Source organism: Stenella coeruleoalba (assembly GCF_951394435.1).
Source record: "Stenella coeruleoalba genome assembly, chromosome: 12".
In the NCBI taxonomy this organism is placed as follows: Eukaryota; Metazoa; Chordata; class Mammalia; order Artiodactyla; family Delphinidae; genus Stenella; species Stenella coeruleoalba.
In genome coordinates this window covers 54,896,015-54,918,861 of record NC_137158.1, presented here as the reverse complement: position 1 = coordinate 54,918,861, position 22,847 = coordinate 54,896,015, and the positions used below count along the sequence as shown (strand labels likewise).

Sequence of the window (22,847 nt, the reverse complement as noted above, 5' to 3'; positions counted from 1 at the left end):
ACCTTTGAGATATATCTTGTTGGGTTTCCTAACTACCCTTTAAAAGAAGCAACATGCCAAGAACCATCTTCAAGCCATAGAATCAGAATGAGTGACAGCTAAAAAGAACCTTAAAAATCACCCATCTGCACCTACCAATTTCTGAGGATACTGAGGCCTGGGACTCAGGAAGCCACTCACAGATCCCATGTCATCTGGCTCCAGGGACTTTGTCCTTCCCCCGTGCGTCGTGCTGAGCTACCTCCCTCGTGATCAACCCAGTCCCTTCTGCCTGCCAGGAGAAAATGAAAAGTTTTATTATTCATAATTTTGGATAGGTTGTAATATTGTGGGTTTATATGAATTCACTCAAAAATTATACTCAGTAAACCCCAGTGAGCAATTTAAAGGCACGATACCACCCCCCGCCGTTGCTGGGAGGGCAAGATGATGGCGCAGAAGGGAGGAGAATGGGGGAAGCACATAAATTATGAGAAGGAGTGATTTCATCAAAGTGCCAAGCCCAGTCCATGGAATGTTTCAATTGTATAAAATTTATAGTTTTCCGAGGGGGATGATTTACAGGCCCTAATTTTCCACAGTAAAAAGCTCAGTGGGGATTCTGTGAATGAAATATCTTTTTAAAAATAAATTAAAAATGTAATTCGAAATGAGGGTCAATGGTGCCATGTCTGGAGAATAACTCCTTCTCAGACCAGCTCCAAAAATGAGTCATGGGAGAAAGACCCTATAAAACATGTGTTATTTTAAAATGTAGAGGAAGTTGTAATAAGAGATATGCAAAAAAGCATATCTGATTCAATTTGTTCAATCGATAGGATTATATCTTATCATTAGATTTTCAATGAAAAAAGAATACGTGGATAGTAATCCAAGGATTTTAATAAAAGTTAAAGTGTTTAAAAAAAAGGAGAAGAAGAGAAAGGAAGATGGAAAAAGTCATTAAAATAATTAAGAAAATGTGTCTTATATTCAGAGAAAAACAAAATGCAAATATGTATTGGATCTGACAAATTTGATCAATATGGAATCAGAGCCTACATTTCTTGAGATAATTCTCAGCTTCTCCCTTCAGTGAGGCCCTCCACAGGGAGTACATTAGGAGCCTTCCCTCTGCCCACAGATGCAGCCAAATGCTAGTCCTGTGAGCGAGGAATGGGCGCAATGAGCCACAATCCAACCTCCACCCCACATGTGTGTTTCTCCATTCTTCATAGCTGTGGCTCCATCTCAGCTTCCTGTTAGCAGTTGAATCCTCCTCTAGGCTATATCCTGGTCCTTTCAGGCTAAGGTCCTGACAAACTAGCTGGACCTTTCCAACTTCTCTCTCTGAGAGACTAAATGAACTGCAATCTTAATACACTCAGGTCTTTGCTGCCCACTCCTGGATAGATGACCTTGTATCTCAGCTCCAGCAAGAGTGAAGTTTGAGTTGACCACACCACTTTGCACAGTGATTATTCAAAGCAAGTTATCTCCCTCAACACACCCCCCTAGTTGATTAATTCCTGGGCTCTGTCTCCACCAGCCAGAACTGACTATGTAGCCAAGGGCATCTCACTATTGATGGTGATGATTTAGTAGTTAAAACAAGATCAGAATCGGGTTTCTGAATTCTATTTCAAGTACTATTATTGATTTGCTAGATGAATTTGATAGTCTCAAATATTTGTGCATTTTCTGCTTCTCTCACTTTTGCAGTAGATAGACTCTAAGGTGGGCTTCTCATGATCCCCAACTCTTGCTGTTCCAGCCCTTGAATAATTCTACCCCCTTGAGAGTGAGCAGGACGTATGACTTGCTCCTAACCAAATAGAATATGGCAAAGGTGATGGGATTGTTACATTATGTAAGACCCCATCTTACTAACGGACTCACTCCAGAGGCTCTCGGTTGCTTGGCTTTGAAGAAGGAAACTGCCATTTTAGAAGAGGATCTATGGATGAGAACCATGTAACGTGGAACTGGGGGCAGCCTATAGGAGCTGAGAGGGGCTCCATCTGATAGCCAACAAGAAGCTGGAGACCTCAGTCTTACATCCACAAGGAAGTGAATTCTGCCAACAACCTGAGAGAGCTTGACAGCATAACCATCACCACGCAAGCCTCCAAATGAGAACTGAGCCCCAGCTGACCCCTCAGTTGCAATTTTACAAAGGACACAGTCAAGATGTGGCCAACTTCTGACCCATGGAAATTGTGAGATCACAATGTTTGTGGTAATTTGTTAAGCCCCAAGAGATAATGAATACAACTTTAATTCAAATAAATTTAAAAAAATGATTACAATGACAGTGTGGTGGATGCTATAGAAGCCTTATTTTTATGATTCCTAAGACAAAGCCTCCAACTTTGAAGGAGTTTACAAGCCAGATGGAAAGATTAAATGAAGTTAAACAGTACTGTGTGATAAGTGAGAGCTCAGGGCAGTTCATAATTAACTGCCATATAAATAAGGCAGGCACAAGTGTTCTAGGTGCTATTTGGAAAGACAGGTCACTGGGTGCCAGGAAGAGTTTCTGATGGAAATTGAGCCAGTCCAACAATTCTTGCAGGATGAATAGGGTTTGCCTTGGCAGAGGTGAAAAGTAACACATTTGTGACTCGAAGTACACCTCCTTTAGAGAATGGTTAACACATCCCCATCTCTGTAGAATGAAAATGCAATTTTTTATGGGATCAACAATTTTATGAGCCTACAATTATATGACCTTGACAAGTTATTTTATCCTCACAATCTCAGTTCACTTCACTGTAATTCAGGTATAAGAATGGTAACTTGGGCTTCCCTGGTGGCGCAGTGGTTGAGAGTCCGCCTGCCGATGCAGGGGACACGGGCTCGTGCCCCGGTCTGGGAAGATCTCACATGCCTCGGAGCGGCTGGGCCCCTGAGCCTTGGCCGCTGAGCCTGCGCGTCCGGAGCCTGTGCTCCACAACGGGAGAGGCCACAACAGTGAGAGGCCCGCATACCAGGGTGGGGGGCGGGGGGGAGGGAGGAATCGTATCTCTCCATTAAGTTGTTTTGAAAGTCAAATGAAAAACAGAATTAAAGTGCTTAGCACATGTAAGTGCCTGATAAATACTTGCTCTTTTATTACCAATAGGACTGTTAATACCTGCTAGAAGAAGAGACTGCAGTTCAACAGAGAGCTCTCTTTTCACCAGATCCTTCAGCCAGCTCAGAGGCAAGTTAAGAGTCTCAGCCTCTCTCTCAATACTGGGGCCATTTCAAAGAAATGTTGCTTTCCACTCTGGCTTCCTGCCTTGTGTTGTCAGGCACTTTGATGGCAATGAAGTTTCCCTGTACTAAACCCCGAGTGACTTGAGGACGAAGGCCTATTTCACCTTAACGCGCACCAGGTCCCAAAAAAAGCTTTGCATGTAGTAAATCCTCCGAAAGGGGTTTTGTTTTGTGTTTTGTTTTTTCAGTGATGATTAGGGCAGCATCTCAGGAGTTGGGAGGGGGTTGGGAAGTGGTAAAGACATTTCTTAAAATCCTAGCCTCTATCCTAGGTCCTCTGAAATACTTTGCTTGAAGTTCCAGAATTTAAGCCCACCCTGTCCAGCCGCAGGGAATTTTCCTGGCCCAGCTAGTAGTAGTTCAACCTTTTATTTTTTTGTAGCATATCTATTGCCTACCACTTACACATCCTTCTCTTCTTTTCTTTCAGGATCCGTCTTGAGAAATGTTCCCTGCTTGCAAGTTTCTCCACAATAATCAATTGCTATAATCAATAATGACAGCAATAACCTGTTGAGGTCCCATCGATTTGTATTTTTGCAAGCTCTCACTGCCTCCATGGAGAAAGCATACAACATCTCTATCATACTAAAAAGTCAAATTTAGACTGCATTACATCTATAGAAAATTTATAAATATGAGGCATATGTGAGTCTTCTGGTTAGGTGATGGAATTTACAGTCTTCCTGTTGTTCGGTGCTGACACTGGAACATCAGTACCCAGGAGTTTACTTGGGAGAGTTTCATATGGTCAAATATTACGCATACATTTGGCATCCTGGTGTATTTGAGGAGCAGTGTGTCTTCACACAGACAACTGGCATCTGGCTTGACTGTTGAAGAGTATAGAGGGAAACAGAGATGCCAATAGGAAATCAAATGAAAAGAGAAGCATGGAGAATGGCCTTTCTCCCAACCAGAAGAGAAATGGAAACACTATAGCTCCATCAGATAATCAGCTGTCCAAGTCTGAAAATTCAGTGTACCTTCAGGGTACTTTTACTTAAAATTAATCCAGAATGTTGTTTCCTTAAAATAAATGAAAAAGACCTAAACAACAGAGCTGATTTATTTTGAGAATTAAAGCCTCCAGGAGGAGGATGTGGTGGTAAATGCATGAGTTCCATCTCTGTAACTTACCAGCTGTGTGTCCTTGGGCAAACTGTAACCTCTCTGCACATCGGTTTCCTCATCTATAAAAAAATGGGAACAGGCACACCTGCCACCTGACTGCATCAAGTAGTTGTGATTTGGAATTAGATCATGTAACATATACAGACGGTTCCTGACTTATGATGATTGGACTCCTTTTTTATTTTATGATGGTGCCAAAGCAATACACACGCAGTAGAAACTGTACTTCAAATTTTGAATTTTGATCTTTTCCTGGACTAGTGCTGTACAGTATGATACTCTCTCATGATGCTGGGCAGTGGCAGTGAGCTGAAGCTCCCAGTCATCCACGTGATCAGAAGGGCAAACAACTGATAGACTTTCAACCATTCTGTTCCCACACAACCATCCTGTTTTTCACTTTCAGTAAATATTCAATCTATTACGTGAGCTATTCAACACTTTATTATACAATAGGCTTTGTGTTCAATGATTTTGCCCAACTGTAGGCTAATATAAGCGTTCTGAGCACGTTTAAGGTAGGCCAGGCTACGATGTTCAGTAGTTTAGGTGCATTAAACGCATTTCAACTTACATATTTTCATCTCCCGATGGATTTATTGGGACAAATCCCTTTGTAAGTTGAGGAAGATCTGTATAGCCTCATAAAATATTATTATTATTATTAGCTTCATGGAATCATTTTGTAAGTGGGGCATACATTATAATAAATACAAAATTATTATTAACTGTAATAAACATTTGTTGGCCAAAGAGAATACCTTCTTCTGGGAACGTTTGCCTCAGATCCTCCCTGCCCCTCCCCTAGCCCAGACATCATCTGTAGTGTGGAAGCCACCATGTTGGTATAGAATGAGTCCTCCTGGCCACAGACGATCGGGACAATGTTCCTGAGGCTCGGTCCCATTCTTACCCTCAGAGTATGTGAAGTCACCCCCACATCTATACAGTAGATTCCATTAGCAAATTTTGTTTTGCTCAACCTTGTTTAAGTTGGGTTTCTGTCACCTGCAACAAGAAAGGTTTCTAAAACCATAAGGCAGACAATAATGAGGTAAGGATACAAAGAAAAGGGGAGAATTTCAAAATGGGAAGACTATCAAAAAGAAGGAACGTAACATAAGAAATGAGACTGCCTAGGGTATCTGGTTACAGCTATTGAAATCTCAGCATTGTGACTTACTAGTTATGTGACATTGAGCTGGTCACAACTTTAATCCTAATCTATAAAATGGAACTCGTTTGAAATGCTTATACAATTTTGGGTACAAATGAGATCCTTTCTCTTATTTCACCAGATAGGATTAAAACGAACTCAAGAATCTTATACTGGCTTCATCTTCTACTTCACCTTCTTCTCCTTCCCCTGCATTATCTGAGAATCCCAGGTTTACAAAAACCAATCAGGAGGGTCACCTAACTTCCAATCCAAAGCATGCAAAAAGTGCCATAGGTTGCAATGGCCTCTGGAAAGAAGGGAAAACTGTCAGCAGCACTACCCTCTCGGCACCGCACTCCACCCAGGCTGCCAGACCTGCCAGGCACATGCTCAGCTAGGCCCTTCCAAAGTCCCTGCTGCTCTAAAGCCTCCATGCCCAGACTGGTACAGAGGCCCATCTTTTCCAGACCCACAACCACATATTTCTTTCCAATCCCAAATATCACCTCAGAAGTCTGATTGATTTCCTTTTCAATCTCTGGAATTAACAACAACAACAACAAAAAAGTCTTAGGCCATTTCTTCCCTTGATTCTGGAGCTACCCATGTACCACCCTCCTTCATTAAACCTCTTTCCCAGAGTAGCTACCTGGTCTGTCTTCCCTTGTTGAAGTACCTTCACTTTAAGCCTTAACCAAATTATCCTCTCTACCCACTTCCTGGAGACCAGGAATTTGGAATTCCTCTCATAGCTCAGATCTTGAGGCTTGTTCCCCTTCTAAGACCATGAGCTCCTTGAAAACCGGGAGCACATTTTTATTTTTCTTTGGGTCAAACCATACCCACCACCACCAGCGACCAAAACCTAGCCAAGTGCCAGGCACATACTCAGCTCTTAAAAGTCCCTAATATGAAACCGCAAGATCTTTATCAAAAAAGAGAGTTGGTTTGTCCTGATACTTCTCCAGCTACTTCCTCGATCATATCGACGTGTGGCTCACTCTTCATGGGCAGGGGTCAGTCTTCTTGTTGACCTCAGAGAGGTAAGTTATGCTGCCTCCCCTTGCATTTTTGTTTTTGGCATGAGATGAGAACAAAGAAGCATGAAATGGAGGGTGTAAGGTGTACTCACGTGAAGGGCAATGCCTATTTTCATCATGATTTTCAAGCAGAATTAGAAAAGACAGCTTCTGTGCCTTCTTTTTTTTTTTTTTTTTTTTTTTTTTTTTTTGCGGTACGCGGGCCTCTCCCGTTGCGGAGCACAGGCTCCGGATGCGCAGGCTCAGCGACCATGGCTCATGGGCCCAGCCACTCCGCGGCATGTAGGATCCTCCCGGATCGAGGCATGAACCCGTGTCCCCTGCATCGTCAGGCGGACTCTCAACCACTGCGCCACCAGGGAAGCCCTGTGCCTCCTTTTTGATAATATATTTTGCATTCAAGTTTGACTCTCCATGTACTATTTTATCCTCTACTCTTACCCAAGAAACTTTGTAAACATCTTATCTTTGGTCTTGGTGTCTTCACTGTAAGCAAAGAACTTAAAATAAAAGGTTGGATCGTATAGACATTATAGAGTCCTTTGGACCTGATACACCGTTTCCACATCATTTTACATCCATAAATTACTATGGTTGTGCTTCAGAAGTGAAATTTCTGGAACTACAACATATTCATGAATATAAATCTAGCTTTTGTTTTCCCTCAAAAACTATACTTCAGAAATGAGAGGATCATCATATACCGAAGTCCTTACAATATCTTTCATACTGCAGGGCACTTTCTCAATTGTTTTAGTTTAAACAAAAGTAATGTTGGCTGAAATTGTATCAGACAAGACTTATAGAGGTCACCTGAAAGAACTGATTTTTAAAAATTAGGTAGGAGGCAAAGAAACTTAATACAGATTTAACATTGTAAGTAGGCTTTTTGAAAATAAGTTATTATAATACAGAAATTACAAACAGCGTAAAATTTCCAGTATCGGCATCACATGCTAAATCGAACAATGTTATAACTCAACAGTTAGGTGCAGGTAAATATGAAGTTGTTGGGAAAACTCTGGTAGGTGATTCAAAAGTTCTTCTAGTGATGTTGAAGATGTATGTAAAGCATTTCAGTGAAACTGTTTCATGAAAAGTGTGGAAAAAATCATTTCTAAATCAATATACTAGTTCATGTATTATTTCATATCAACATATTGACTCTAAAATCAATATATTATTTTATTTCAAATATGCATGAACAACTAATTAATCAATCATTATTATAGGCACAAATTACCTATTTTATCTATCCCTATAAGAGCTATGTGTTCAACTTGGCCACAAAACTGATTTTATTATCTTTTCATTGGAGAAATGAAAAATGGCCTAATACTTGGGGTTGTGTAATAATCAGACTTATACAATATATCAAAATGAAGAGAGATTTAATAACATCTACAGGTTTTTTTTAACTAAGATCGAATCCCTGCCCTCCTTGTTTTTGCACTCAGTGTTGCAAAGATGTGGGAAGGATTTCACAATCCTTAAAGTATTTTGTTTTCTTTTTCCTTCTCAAAATATATTGAGAAAAAAATTATCTTACTTTACCTTTATTATGTCTCAGATGTTAAAGAAGAATCTGATTTTTCTAACATTCCCAAATATATCCACTAAATTTGACTTGCTATCATTATGACTTAACCTAAGTTTACATTTCATCTAATGTAAAATTGGGAAGAAAATGGACCCAGCCTCACAGGACTAGCATAGGTTAAATGAGATACTACACATAAGCCCAACCTAGTTGACGGCAATAAATTTTAACTGCTATTATTATCAGGAAAAGTACAGGGATCCAACTTCCCATGCACGAAGTTGATCAGAATTACCTGGCAGATCTCAGCATTAAGTCTTGTTTAGCAATACACAGAAAGTCAATTACGTACAGTCTATTAGTTCTGATATCAACTCACAAGCATGTGGACAAATTTTGAGTAATGAATAAAATTTATTTTCATTTTGACAGAGATATGTGGAACAAGACTTCTAGACAGAGAATTCTGCTGAACAGGTGGTGTGATCGGATATAGAGAATGTGAAAGTAAAGGCTAAGAGGTATGGTATTAATATTATACCAAAGAGTAGGGCTTTACTGAAATCTGGGGAAATATGCCCTCCTGAATTCAAAACACAACACATTTGAAGCAGAATACACAAACGCAATATATTCTTAAAAGGCAACCAAATGATGTGCATTGACTACAGATAATTTAAGGGTGCTACCAAGTTCCTAGCAGTGAGAAGTAACTCCCAGAAGAGGGAGGTTGGGAAGCAACTCCTCGGTAGATTTAATGCTACGTGAGCAGTTGCCTAATTTAATTATCTGCCAGCTGTGTCTGGCACATAACTGGTACTCAATACATCCTTGTAGAGTTAATGAATGTTGAACACCTACACTTTCTAAATTAATTAGTAGTTTAAACCCATAAATTTTTTACCCATTCCTTAAAAAAACAAAAAGAAATCCCCTTTTTGGACATTTCTTAAGCTGCTGAAACATGAAAGAGCAAAACGGTGTAGGCATCTGTTTATGTAGGCCCATTTGATCAAGAGGGAAACTGATCACTAAAGTGAGGGACTGGTACATATTAATATTCCTTACTGGGCTTCTACTAACTGTACTGTTCTCCAGCTTGTCCTGCCCTGCCCCCTCCTCTCTCTCAATCTTGTTTCTCAGATCTCTGCAGGAAGGCTAAAGAAAGGAGATGATTGCAACTATGTTGGGGGAAAGACAGAATTGCTGCAGAAGAGAGAAGCAGGTTGAGGCAGGAATGTAAACGGGTTGTATGGCACCTGTGGCCTACATGGAGTGGTACAGGCACACTTTTAAAAAGCTCAGATTTTATGGAACCCAAAGTAACCACCATTCATTTCTCTGCATTCCAATAATGCATCTGACACGTACTGTACTCTTAATTAAAAGGCAAGTATATCTAAGAGGAATATATACAAATAATTGAATAATTCTTTTAAACTTAAATAGCACCCAAGACAAAGAGAAGACAAGTCGTAATGGGAAGTTCAGAGTGGGCAAGACTGAGAGGAGGCCTTATAGAGAAAGCTTCCATAGTGCAGTAAGGAACACCTGTGCAGAGGCTGTGCCGCACCTGACTAGGGAAATGAGGGCAGCAGAAAAGAGGACATGGAGGGGAGCAGAGACGTGAGTGGACACCAAATGCAATACGTAATTACCCCAAATAATAGCTTAGAGGGCAGGGAGGCAGAAGGGTTCTTCAATGAGAGGAAAGGACATCTCCTCTGGGGTGGCCTGCTGAGTCTAGAGGTGTGATCTGTCCAGAAAAACAGTGCGGAAACTCCAGACTAGACCACACGCCCTTCCATTTAGTGTTCTGGAAGAAATTTTGAATAATTCTCAGGTCATTAAAATCCAGGGGAAATTTCAGGGAAATTATCCTACCCAGCACTTTGTAAAACCACTTACCATAAGAACAAACAAAGAGAGCTTGGAGATGTTTCTTTAAAAGGGTAAGAGGCATTTTTAAGTGCTTCACTCCACTTCCTCTCCTTACTGCCCACACTCTCCAGCCCTTGCCCCAAGAACACACACATACTGAAATGTAAAGAAATTAAAGAGTTCAGAAATAAAGAGCTTAAACCAATTTTAGTCTTCATAAGCCAACTAAATCTCTAGAGGCAAAAGAAGATGAGATGAAGAAATCTTGGCTCAAGTTCAGATTTTTTAAAAATTTCAATTGATTAAAAAGATTGGGGGCTTCCCTGGTGGCGCAGTGGTTTAGAGTCCACCTACCAATGCAGGGGACATGGGTTTGTGCCCCGGTCCGGGAAGATCCCACATGCCGCGGAGCGGCTGGGCCTGTGAGCCATGGTCGCTGAGCCTGCACGTCTGGAGCCTGCCCTCCGCAACGGGAGAGGCCACAACAGTGAGAGGCCCGCGTACCGCAAAAAAAAAAAAAAAAAAGTTTGAGAACACCCAGGATATTACAAAAAAATTCATGAATCACGCTCAGAAACCATTAAAAATATGGGAACGTTTCACACTCAATATGCATGCAATAAAATAAAGATTATGTCATATTTCTCAGACAAGTTCCATAATATACTATTGCCCTAAGGTAAGGAAAGTTAAAATGATGTAAAATGTTCCTTTTATTCATCACCTTGGCACATCAAAAACATATTCTCTGGAAGTTTGCTTTCCCTTGAGTAGTATTTAAAATAATTGTCATTTATTACTATATGGTCTTTTTTTTTTTTTTTTTTTTTTTGGCGGTACGCAGGCCTCTCACTGTTGTGGCCACCCCGTTGCGGAGCACAGGCTCCAGATGCACAGGCTCAGTGGCCATGGCTCACGGGCCTAGCCGCTCCGCGGCACGTGGGATCTTCCCAGACCGGGGCACAAACCTGTGTCCCCTGCATCGGCAGGCGGACTCTCAACCACTGCGCCACCAGGGAAGCCCTACTATATGGTCTTTTAAATACAGAATGGAGGTCCCATGATGTAAGCATTATTTATTGCTGCTTTTTAGCAGCTAATGAGACACCGTCAGTGCTAACAAACAGAGAGGCTGAGTCAGGGAGATTACCTTCCCAAGAGAGAAAGTTATTTTCCAATCTAGATACTCTATTAGAACTCTGAAGTTAATAACTTTTCTTCTAACAATACCATCAGAAGGTTCCTCTGTTTCATAGCCATCACCGTCAAATCACACAGTTTTGGGAAAATATAAACCCACTAATTTATGTATCTAGTCATCTTTAGTTTTGATACATTAATGTCAAATAAAAGTTAAGCTGTTTGAGAAGAAGAAAAGCCTGCAAGTCGGAATAGTCTGATGAAACAAATAACATTCCGTGTAATCACAAATGGTTCCAGCCATTGACTGTGGTTATAAACCCCAAGCTTATATCTGTAGCAGTGACTCACTGCCTTGTGTTCTGTTCTCCAAATTTTAGCCTTTCATAGCTCTGATATAACAAGCCTCTTCTTAAGGAAATTCTCCAAGAAAGTTGGATCAATTTAAATCAATTTCATATTAATAGGTAACGCAAAATAGCAAGAGACAGATCCCAGATGCAACCCAAAAATTATTTATAGAAGAAATATGATTGTGAAGTCAGCATTTGGTGAATAGTTACTGAGCTCCTACTACATGCACAAGACTAGGCATGATGGGGGGTAGAGGGGAAATACAAAGATTAATAAATCCCATTTCCATTTACAGAGGTTTAAAGACAAGGCAACAAACAGCAACAATGCCCTAATGGTCATGATCACCATACCATGCTAGCTAAAGCATTTGATTCTCATGAGAAAGAGACTGAAATCTAATTCATATGGGCTTTTGAAATTAGAGATAGCATGACGTCTATAAATAATTAGTTAGGATTAAGAGGTTCTAGAGTCTAACCTCAATCTGCCACCAATTGAGAGTTGGAGATAAGCTGATTAAGGACACAGGAAACATCACAAAGGGATCAACAGGAGGGTATTCCATTGTGCATATCCAAAAAATACAGTTTTGTGGAATTACCCAGAACCAATCAGGCCCAAAGGAGACTGAAAGTATCAAGACTTAGAATAGACTGAATTGTAAACTAGAACACTACTTTACCTATTTGCACTGATCAGGTTACTTGCCAATGAACCTGGAATTCTATGGGTGTACTGGACCAAGAGAAAGACTACACTAAAAACCAAAATACTCTACTCTGTAGTCAAGAGTTAATTTCCAAGACAACCAGAATTCCCCTATTGGTTAAATATAGCAAACTCTTCTCCCCTTGTTGGCTCATCATTTGATGCAGAAAAACCTTGGCCTGGGAATCAGTCACTCGATGTCTGATGTCAGCTTGACTCTAGTTTTATCTCTTCTTTTCTCCCACACCTGGCCATAACCCCCCCAAAACCAAGCTCCAATCACACGAAATCTGCCATTCTTTCCTTAAATAAGCAATGCTTTCTCATGCCTCCATCCCTTAACAAATGGTTCTATTTAGAAAGTTCTTCTTCCCTTCTCATACTGTAAGACTTGGATTAAGTATTACCTCCCATGTGAAAATTTTTCTTATTCCTTCTTTTCCACTTAAACCTGGGCCCAGAAGAGTTAATTGCTCCCATTACAATCTGTTCATATCTCTGTTATAGCAGGTTCCCACTCTAAAATAATTATTTTTTATGTTTGGTTTAGCTCCCCCTCCCCCACCTCAAATAGGTCATGAACAAGGACAAGGACAGAGACCACATTTCTCAACTCTGAATATGTGGACCTAGCATTTGGCAGACTCAAATAATTTTTTGCTGACTGAATAAGTGACTCTATGTGAAAAGCCAAGTTGGCATTGAAAAGTTATATGGCAAACAAAGAAAAAAAGCAAGGGAATTAAATATTCTTAATGAACAGGAGGTCATCCAGCCATTCTAGCATTATGCAGTCAACTCCATTCTAGACCATTACCTCACACAAGGACCAAGGTGACCACAGCTTCCTCCCCCTTAGAGTATGTTTAAAACCTTCACAGATTACTGCAAATAATGCAGCTCTTCATCAATCCTCAGTAGGCAATACAACTGAAGAGATTACTTTCCAGGTCTGTACTTCTCAGTGAAGGCTTCATGCTTAAATAATCACATAGGAGGGCCAGTCTCATCCATTACACATTGATTACCACTAGTATCTGTTTATCAACACTGCTAGTATCGACATTCCTAGCATGGTGTTTTTAAATTCTACAGGTCAATGCTATAAGCTCAGAGCCAGCCCTAACTGCATGGAAAAGCATGATCTTGAAAAAAATAACTTAACTCTCTGTGTTTTATGAGTTTATCTTTAGAAAGTGGAAATATTACAATGAGAGTTTTAGAAGTATCTTAAACATGAGGAGATTTAGGCCATAAAATTAATTACTAGAATCTAGATCTGATTCTCAATCCAAGCTTCTTTAGCTACCTCAAAAGGCAGATCTCCACCTGCCTTACAAATTCATTGTGAGGGTAAAATAAGGCAGAATGTGTTGGTGGAATAAACAGACGTGAGAGTTCTTTGAAAAGACTCTACATAATGTACTTGTTATTAATTAAGTAGAAAATAGGCCACAGTTAATGTGACCTACAGTGTTCACCCCAAGCCTGTTCTTGAACATTCAGCTCACACATAGTAATTAAAAGGTACGAAAAAGAACCATCATCTTGTTTCTTTCTACATTCAAACCCAGGTCACGCCTATGAGATCCCTGGCATTCTCCATGCCCATCAGTCAGGGAATAACCTTTCCTATGACATGTCTACTGTGTCCCAAGGTTTCGGCATAAAGCCTTTGGAAGACACAACAGACCAAGGGTTTTCTATTTCTCCATGACAAAATCACAAGTATTGAATCCCAGCAACTAGGGCAGTAATTTTAAAGCTCCTTGAGACTATGTCAACACTGACATATAAATATATAACACTGCAATAATTTTAAATGAGAAAATTTCCCTTCTAAAGGAACATCCCTCTCCATCCTACTAGATATATGCTCCTCTTTGACAGAGTTTCTACCTCCACACAGGATTAAAGGATACAACCATGCTCAAAATGACACATGAGATTTTATTACTCTGAGAAGCACAAACAAAATTAAATGAATATGAGAATACCACCTCCCCAGGCATACTTCACAAAAACATAGTAGTCAGAGAAAACTCAACAGACAGCTCTACTAGTTTGCTTAGTGATGTCCCATGTATACAATCACTTTTTCCATTCCACCACTTAAATAACCATGAATCGAGGAACAACTGTTCAAGAACATACCACCCTGAAAGTCAGCTCAAAAACACAGTTCCAGAAAGCACTCAGTCCTCCTGCTGCTTACATCACACTTTGGAAAAAACTCTAGAGCTAGGTGAAGCATCCTGGATAAGTCTCCTAACTCAGAAAATTTGCAATTATTCATTGCTAGTATTTAGAAATGTAATTTATTTTTATATATTGACTTTATGTCCTATGAACTTGCTAAATTAACTTATTAGTTGTAGGAGATATATATGTCTTGTAGGCCTCAAGCTACTTAAGTACCTGATTAACTGTACTCTCCCACTAACCTGTGTAAATTCTATAATTTAACTCTCTAACAGAGTTCCTCTTATTTTCTGTTTCTAAGTTCTTGAGAAAGTTCCAGCACCCAACTGATCATCCAGTACTAGGGAGAAAAAAATATGTCCTATTTTCTCTACTAGGGTACCAAATGAAACAATCTTGGCCAGTGTACTGAAGCCTGAAGCAGCATCACCCCTAGTGTGTCTGGAACCCAGTTACACTCAGAAGAAAGGAGTTATAAGTCCTTTCTACTGGTCTCCAAACTTCTCATCCTACATACTTACAATGGAATTATCTTTATAGTTAATTTATCTTGACATTCCAAATACATAACATACAGAGAGTGTGCAACGAGGAAAGAAATCTTGTAGTGTTGAAAACCAGAGCCAACAGCGTTTACATCTTCCTCTCAGGTGTCTGAAGTTCAAAGTAGGCAATGTGATGGAGTTGACATGTTAGGAAAAATCACTAATTTGTTATGTGTTTTTATCTTACCCACATAACTCAGATTTGTGATCAAACAAATGTGAGGATAACTCATAAAACTCTCAAAATTATACTTGGACTTTTAAAAGATAATTTAACACCTTTCTAGGAAAATATCTCCCTCTTTCCACCTCAATTAAATAAGCAATGCAGAAAGTATTTCATAAGTAAGAAACAGTTCATGGAGCAGATTAAAATGTAAGATTCCTTTTCACACAGACAAACTCTAGCACATACGAGATTTGAGTGAGGGGTCCAGAGTACATTGGGGTAAACTTAGAACTCTTGTACAGTTTCTAGAACTGTATCATTTGGCTCCACCAAGATTGGCAGAGCTCACATACTTTCTGAGTCACAAATTAAGAATGTGTCATTTTTACCTATTTGTGACAATTCTGGTATCCAGTTATCAGCTAACAAATAAATCTTTGGAAGTAGAACCACTGAATTGGTCAAAGTCCCTGAAATTTCTAGAAATCACCAAGACAAATGCAGAATTTCACAGTCACCACAGACTCAAAATATCATAACAAAATGGTACAGATGAATCGGTTTGCAGGGCAGAAATTGAGACACAGAAGTAGAGAAAAAATGTATGGACACCAGGGGGGAAAGTGGTGGGAAGGGGGGTGGTGGTGTGATGAATTGGGAGATTGGGATTGACATGTATACACTGATGTGTATAAAATGGATGACTAATAAGAACCTGCTGTATATTAAAAAAAAGTTAAATAAAAAAAATATCATAACAAAAATAAAGAAATAAACAAACATATGGACCAGCCACAGCGAAGAGCAAAAGGCCTCAGATTGTATTCACTGTGTGCTTCATTTCCTCTAACAGTTAGAAAACCAGGTGTGGTACTTAAATGAAAATGAAAACTAAATCTACGCAGAGAATTCAACCACTATGAGCAAGTAATTATGATTAATCACACCAAATAAAGTTTTTATAAGACTAAACTTGAATCATCTGAATAACTACCTTAACGGGCTATTTGTTTCTTGCACAGCTTCTTACATTTTGAGATCATATGATTGTATATAACTTAAATGCTTCTTAGGACTCGTAAACACAGTGATGAGTTATTTTTAACTTCTCTCTTCTGAGTAATTTAAAAACATGGAATATAAATTAATAAGTTAAGAAGCCAGAATTTGAGCAAACTGGAAAAATCTCAAGATATTGAATGAATTTCCATACAGTCATTTTAAGGCCAGAATATACTGATGGAAAGCAATTAATGTGTCATCAAAATGCACAGTCTTCTGTAGACTGAGATAACTGTTTGAGTTTTAACATTTCAACCCCAAAGAAGGTAACCAGTGCTCCTTAGGCTTCTATGTAAACAATCAAGTTGCCACACTAGATTGCCATGCCTTTGAGGTTGAGGACCCTCACAGTGCCAGGCAGAGGGGACCTGACCCAGTGTACCCAAGAGACATTGCCCCAAATATCTCTCCTCAGTGTGAGAGAGCACATCTGTTTCAAAGGAAAGCTTTGAAGAAGATGGATTCAGATGCTGTTTCCCATATTAACAAACTAACACCCACACCCCACATGTATGGAGTCTCTCTCAAAGTTGTTATTTTAGTCACAGAAATTGCACAGATGAATGTCAGGATGAACCAGTCTTATGTACTAGAGCAAACAGTGATATACGGATGTCTTGGTTTTCTAAATTAAATTAAATATCAAGAGACAAACAGATGACATGAGATAAAGGCTTACATTCATACACACCCACGTACATAAGCATTGCTACCAATGGCACTGTAAATCAACTAATTGCTTTCAGAGAAGGCTTTGATCAACAGTAAATGTGTTTATTTGTATATGCATACCTATATTTCCCTTAAAAATTTTTTTGGGGGAGGCAACAGGTTTTCAAGCAGAACAGAATTCTAATCAGAAATGGATGGAAGCTTTGCTCTACTTGCACAGCATGGTCTTTTTGGTCAATTCCAATTTGTCTAAATCACAATTCATTCAAAAATTCAACCATCCATCTCCTGAGCACATACCCTGTGCTAGGCACTGTGGATAGAAAATCAAGAAACAGTTCTGCCTCAAAGAAGTTTCCCAGGAGAGACAAGTGAGAAAGGGTTGTCATGAGAACTGTAGAAACTAACAGAGAAAGTCATAAGGTCTAGGCTGAATTAGGGAAACAAAGAAAAAATGTTATTTAGTTTCCTGGCAGGTAGTAGTGAAAAGAGTTCAACAAGAGGAAAGATGCTTGAGCATCTTGGAGGATTAGCTGGAATCTGACAAGTAGACATGACCAAGGATAGCGGGGTATAGGGCCTGGTAGTGCAAACAGCATGTGCACATTCACAGAGGCAAGAAACAGCACAGCATGTTCAAGAACCAGTAGTTGAACTGTCATTGGATTTAAATACAGAACAGTTGTGTTAATATATTCTATAATTTCCTTATAAGTAAACCATACATTAAAGCCACATTGCGGTTTTTCCCCAACTTTTAATACTGAGAAAAAAATCCCATGAATTTTCTTTGAAATTTTACAAGATCATCCAAAACACATTCTAGGGGAAAGTTACAAACACAATTACAGTAGATATAAATTCACAAATGACTTACAGTTGAACTTCAATGAGGAAGAAACTCCTCCAATTTATTTCTTTTCCATCACCCTTGGATTTCAGGTTAAGCATTTAATTCAATTCTTTGCTCAGAAGCACCATATGGTAGAAGTTATTCCTGAAGCACAGTGCAAAGATTAAGAACTTTGGACCTGTTCCCACCTGGGTTTGAATCTTGCCTTTGTTTCTCAGTAACTATGGGACCCTAAGTTTCTTACCTTTTTGAGCCTCCGTTTCCTTGTGTTATACCAACACACGCCTCAAATGGATAGTCTGATAATTAAATGAGATTATATGTAAAGAGCTTTGCAAAGTGTCTGGCATGTAGTAAGATTTCAATAAATGATTTAAAAATAAGAACAAAACAAGACAATATAATACTGGTCTGTAACTGCAAGCAAGACTAGGAGTTTATGTAATTATCCAAGTAATTGTGAACTAATTCTCATTTTTGAGAAAACAGCTATTTTAGATATTTAAAAGGATGTGGGTTTCAGATGAAAATGGTTTGGGGGTTGATTTTTCTAGCAAAGTAAGTTAATTCTCTTTTTTCCTGTAAGTGTATAGAACCAACCTAAACTTCTGCTCTCATTAAACTCCCTAAACTTCTTGAATTTTGGTTGTACCAAATTACTCTTTAGTTAAACGCTGCTTGTATTATTATAAATAGATGAAAGAAAAAGTACCTATACACCAAAGAAGGGGATATTGAGATAAATATTTGAGAAGCCTAAAAACTCATGAACAGCATGGCACACTTATAAAAGGCAACCAGTAGAAGCCCACGTGAGCAGTTTCCAAGAACACCTTAATAATTAGCACTGTCAACTGACTGACTCTTCAACTGATGCAACTGCACAGTATTTTTTAACTCTAGCTGTATTAAAATCACCTGGCGATCCCTTTATGCTCCCTGTGCCTTCTGGTTGAATTGGTCTAGATAGCAGCCTTGGTGTCTGCATTTCAAAAATTCCCCACTCAATTCAAATGTGCATCCAAGATTTAAAACCACTGGTGTGGCATAATGCCCTCTTATAATACTGAAAACAAGAAAGAGAGAAAAGAAACTATTTGTTATATACAGGGACACGTGAAGATGGTCATGTTCTGATTTTTGGTTCTGTTAATAATTTTTCAAGGGAAAAATAATGTCATAAAATGTCTTTTGTTTAATTTAATTCAATTTAATGGCAATGTTTACTGAGTGCTTGCTATGTACACTGTACATTGTGCTAATAACTGTCAGGAATATTTTTTTAAAGTCAGTGACACTGTTCTTGGCAGAGGAAATAATCTGATTGGGACGACAACATTCACACACAAAAACATAATTAGTGATAGCTATAACATAATAATATGAATAATTGAATGGTCTGATTCTAGAGTCTCAGGAAGGTCAGGAGAAATGACCAAAGTGGCTGAATTTCTAGGGAACGCTTCAAGGACATTGGGGGAAACTGAGACAGATCTTTAAAAGGTAGAATTGTAAAAGCAGAGAGAAAAGAAGTTCAGCATCTCTTTTGGGGGATGTACACTGGGAAGAATCCAGTTTTCAAGTCATCTTTCTAGCTGGGCTTATTTATCACTGTCTAGTTTAAAGACATACCCAGCCTGCCCCTGGCCTCCAACAAGGCTCTCCTTTCTTCATAATTTGGTGCCTGTGTAGGATATGAACAGAACACACCATGATAAAATGACAGCCATGGCCTCTTTCTGCAAAGAAAAAGTCTCTGAGATCAGCTCATAGGGAAAAGCAAAACCAAAAACAATGGAACAACCCTGTAGAAATCAAGACATTTTTAACACCTTGAGTTTCATTTTCACTCATTGCCCAGGTGGGTTTCCTGACTTTTTATTTTCTTGGCTAATGTTCTTTAGTTTACCATTTGTCTTCCGTCTACAGTCTTGCTCACTGGATTTGGTTGTGTCCTCCCTTTAAAATGCTGGCAGTATTTACTTTAAAGGTTTTAATACTGGTTGAGGATTTTTCTTCTTTAATTTGCAATTTGTGGTTGGGAAATGATCTGCTTAATATTTTCCAATATAATATTCCTTCTTGCACTTCAGTGGGTCCATTTACAAAATATTTAATGTCATTTGTGTCTTTGAAGAACACTGTATTCAGTTAGAACAAAAGCGAGTTCCTGCACTGAGCTTGTGATGGTTTATAATTGGAAAACTACTAACTTAACTAGGTTTGTGAACTAATATAGAATAGGAAATTGTTGGACGTACACTCTATTACTTTTATTCATTAATTTAGTTATTCAACAAATGTTTACTGAGACACCCTCTCTGCATCAGGCACCAGGTTAGGCACAAATAAGGCTCAGCTCCTGCCTCCAGAAAACTTATGATTCTTTTCGGGGTGGGGAGGAGATAGAAAAATAGAGAGTGCAAACAATGTGAATAATGGCATGACAAAGGTAAGCACAGGGAGCTATGGGAAGCCCAGAGGGAGGATAATCCCACCCCTGAGTGGTGGAAGCGGTTTGTACAACGGCCTAATGTCACAACAGATCATGAAGCTCAAAGCATGGAAGAAGTAACCCAAGATAAAACTGAAGAGATGAACAAGAACCAAGTATGGAAGTATGTGGTACCGAAAAAGCATGAACTTACCTCTATAGACAATGAGGAATCATTGAAGAAGTTTAAGTAGGAAGATGCATGATCTGGCTTAATATGGCTGTGATTTGGAGAACAGACTGAGGACAGGGAGAAGAACAGATTAAATAGATGCAGTGATCTGAGTGAGAAATAACGAGACTATGAACCAAAAGAGTAGAAATTCATACGTAGAAAAAGGGATGAATTTGAGAGGCAGGAGAAGATAGAATTGACAGAATACACAGAATGATCCAATGAGGATAGATATGGGAATGGAAAAAAGGCAGTCAAGGATGATGTCTAGGTTTCTAGCTTGAGCAACTGCCCACTGTGGCACCACTAACTAAACATTCCTCTCTTACACTCATTGTGGCTTAAGTAAATTTTGCCCAGAACTAAGCTAAGCAAATGTGTTTAAGTAGTAATGGGAATTTAAGTAATTCACTCATGATTCAATGAATAAAATGGGAAAAATTTCATTTGTAATTCTATTTGGATGATATTTGTATTGAGTATTTCTTAATTTGAATCCATTACTTTTAAATAAATCAGCACAGGAATTAGAGACCAGAAAATGTACCCTTCTCATGTAAGCAATCTAAGGACATCTTCCTCCAATTGTGAAAACCATAGACCTCTGAAACTATTTGTTTAACCTCTGAGACCAGAAAAGGGACAACATGCAGGCATCACCTTGAACACAGCCAGGATGTCAACTGACTGAATAAATCCACTGTGTCAAGGATTGGCCTGTTATAGCTTACTGATGCTACAGGCCTTCATGAGTACAAAGAAGACATGGAGACACATTCAGGGCCACAAGGAGCAGCCTTCCTCATATTAAATATGTTATGCTACCTCACATATCAAAACTTTTTCTAATGTTTGATATGCTTAGAAAATAAAGGAAATTGAAATGGCAAAAGACGGAAGGAAAATGGTAAATGGGCCTAGTCTCCTATGAAATAAGAATGGGTAACTACCTATCGCATGAATAACTAATACACTAATGCATGAATAATAACTAACTAAACCACTTCCTGGCATATGTTAACCAGTACTATGTGTCAGGAACCAAGTCAGATTCCTGCTTTAGTGGAACGTATAGGCTAATAAAAAAGACAGACGTTTAATCAGTGATGGAAGTCTGCTGAAAATTGAGGACAATGGAAGGAAACAGTAGAGGACCTCACTTAAGGGATCAAATCTAGTGCAAAGGGTCATAGAAATCTCTCAGAGCAAAATTTCTCTGAGCATATTCGTGCTCAGACTCAGGTAAACTGGGATCAGGGAAAAGGAAGAGTACTCCAGGAACAAGGAAGGCCTAGAAACTACCACTGATAAACTCAATAATGTGCCTCGGAGAGCCTCATAGAGAGAGATGATGATGGGATATCAGTTTGTCAAGGTCTGAACGCACATCAGATAAGTGAAGCTCTCTAAATAAGCTGAGGCTTCCAAAAAGAATGCTCAGCAAAAATCATGGTTAAAAACAAGATCAGTGGATGAGAGTGAATCTTTCACCTGCTTCTGCATTATGCATTGAAAACAGTGATCTCTGAACTGAAACCTAGAGAATAATTTAAATATGAGGATATGAAATTCCAAAATGTTAAAAAATAAAATGAAATAAGAGTCTCTTGGTTCATTTCTAGAACACTGGGAAGCCTGATATAAAGTAGATCAAAATTGATAGTAGTTAAACAATTTTAGACAATACAGGACATGCCTAAAGACCCATTTTCAAAATGAAAAACAAATTATAAAAAATGAACATGATCATAATTTGGGGCAAGATTCCACAGTGTGGTAACCAAGTCTTCAAAGAAAAGAACACAGAGCAAATGGTTAACTGATATTACATTATTACATTTATATTAACAATATACAATTGATGTTACATTACAATTCCTAATATTGAAAATACCCAATAATATATTGACAATATATTACAATATATCACAATAATATCTATTGTATTACCCAGGTTTCAGAGAAACAGAAACCTGTTGACATATTTATATGTCAGAGTCACCCCTAAGTAGGGCTATAATGATGCAGCTGTCCAACTTCGGTGGTATTGGCATAACATGCAGAACCGTCTGTAAACTATGCTCAAGATTTTTCTTCTTTGTTCAGTTGGCTTTAAAGAACTCCACTGGAGGTCATAGGCGTGAATCGAGGATGAGGACTCAATTTTGAGAGTCTGAGCAATATGCTAGAGCAACTTACCAGTACCTTCTAGACCTGCCCAAGCTTGGTTTCTTATATATCATTTTCACATGATGATAGACTGCGCTGTACACACCCAACTTCGTGGGTCAGACAACATCCAGTTCATGATGGGAAGCTCAAGCCACATACTCACTTGGTGTCCTGTGGTTGAACTTTCAGTCTTTACATGGTGCAGTAGTAAATAAGCTTTTTCAAAAGAATAATTACTGGGCTTCCCTGGTGGCGCAGTGGTTGAGAGTCCGCCTGCCGATGCAGGGGACACGGGTTCGTGCCC

The 22,847-nt window shown here is 39.0% G+C and overlaps 1 long non-coding RNA gene across 1 annotated transcript in view; it reads right to left on the bottom strand.

Moving 5' to 3' along the window:
- The window catches only part of LOC307195095, an 82,757-nt gene that overhangs the window by 34,657 nt on the left and 25,253 nt on the right, over positions 1-22,847 (bottom strand). Inside the window, exon 2 of the long non-coding RNA XR_013830720.1 lies at positions 136-271. This is a non-coding gene — a long non-coding RNA (uncharacterized lncRNA). The remainder of the gene's footprint in view (positions 1-135; positions 272-22,847) is intronic.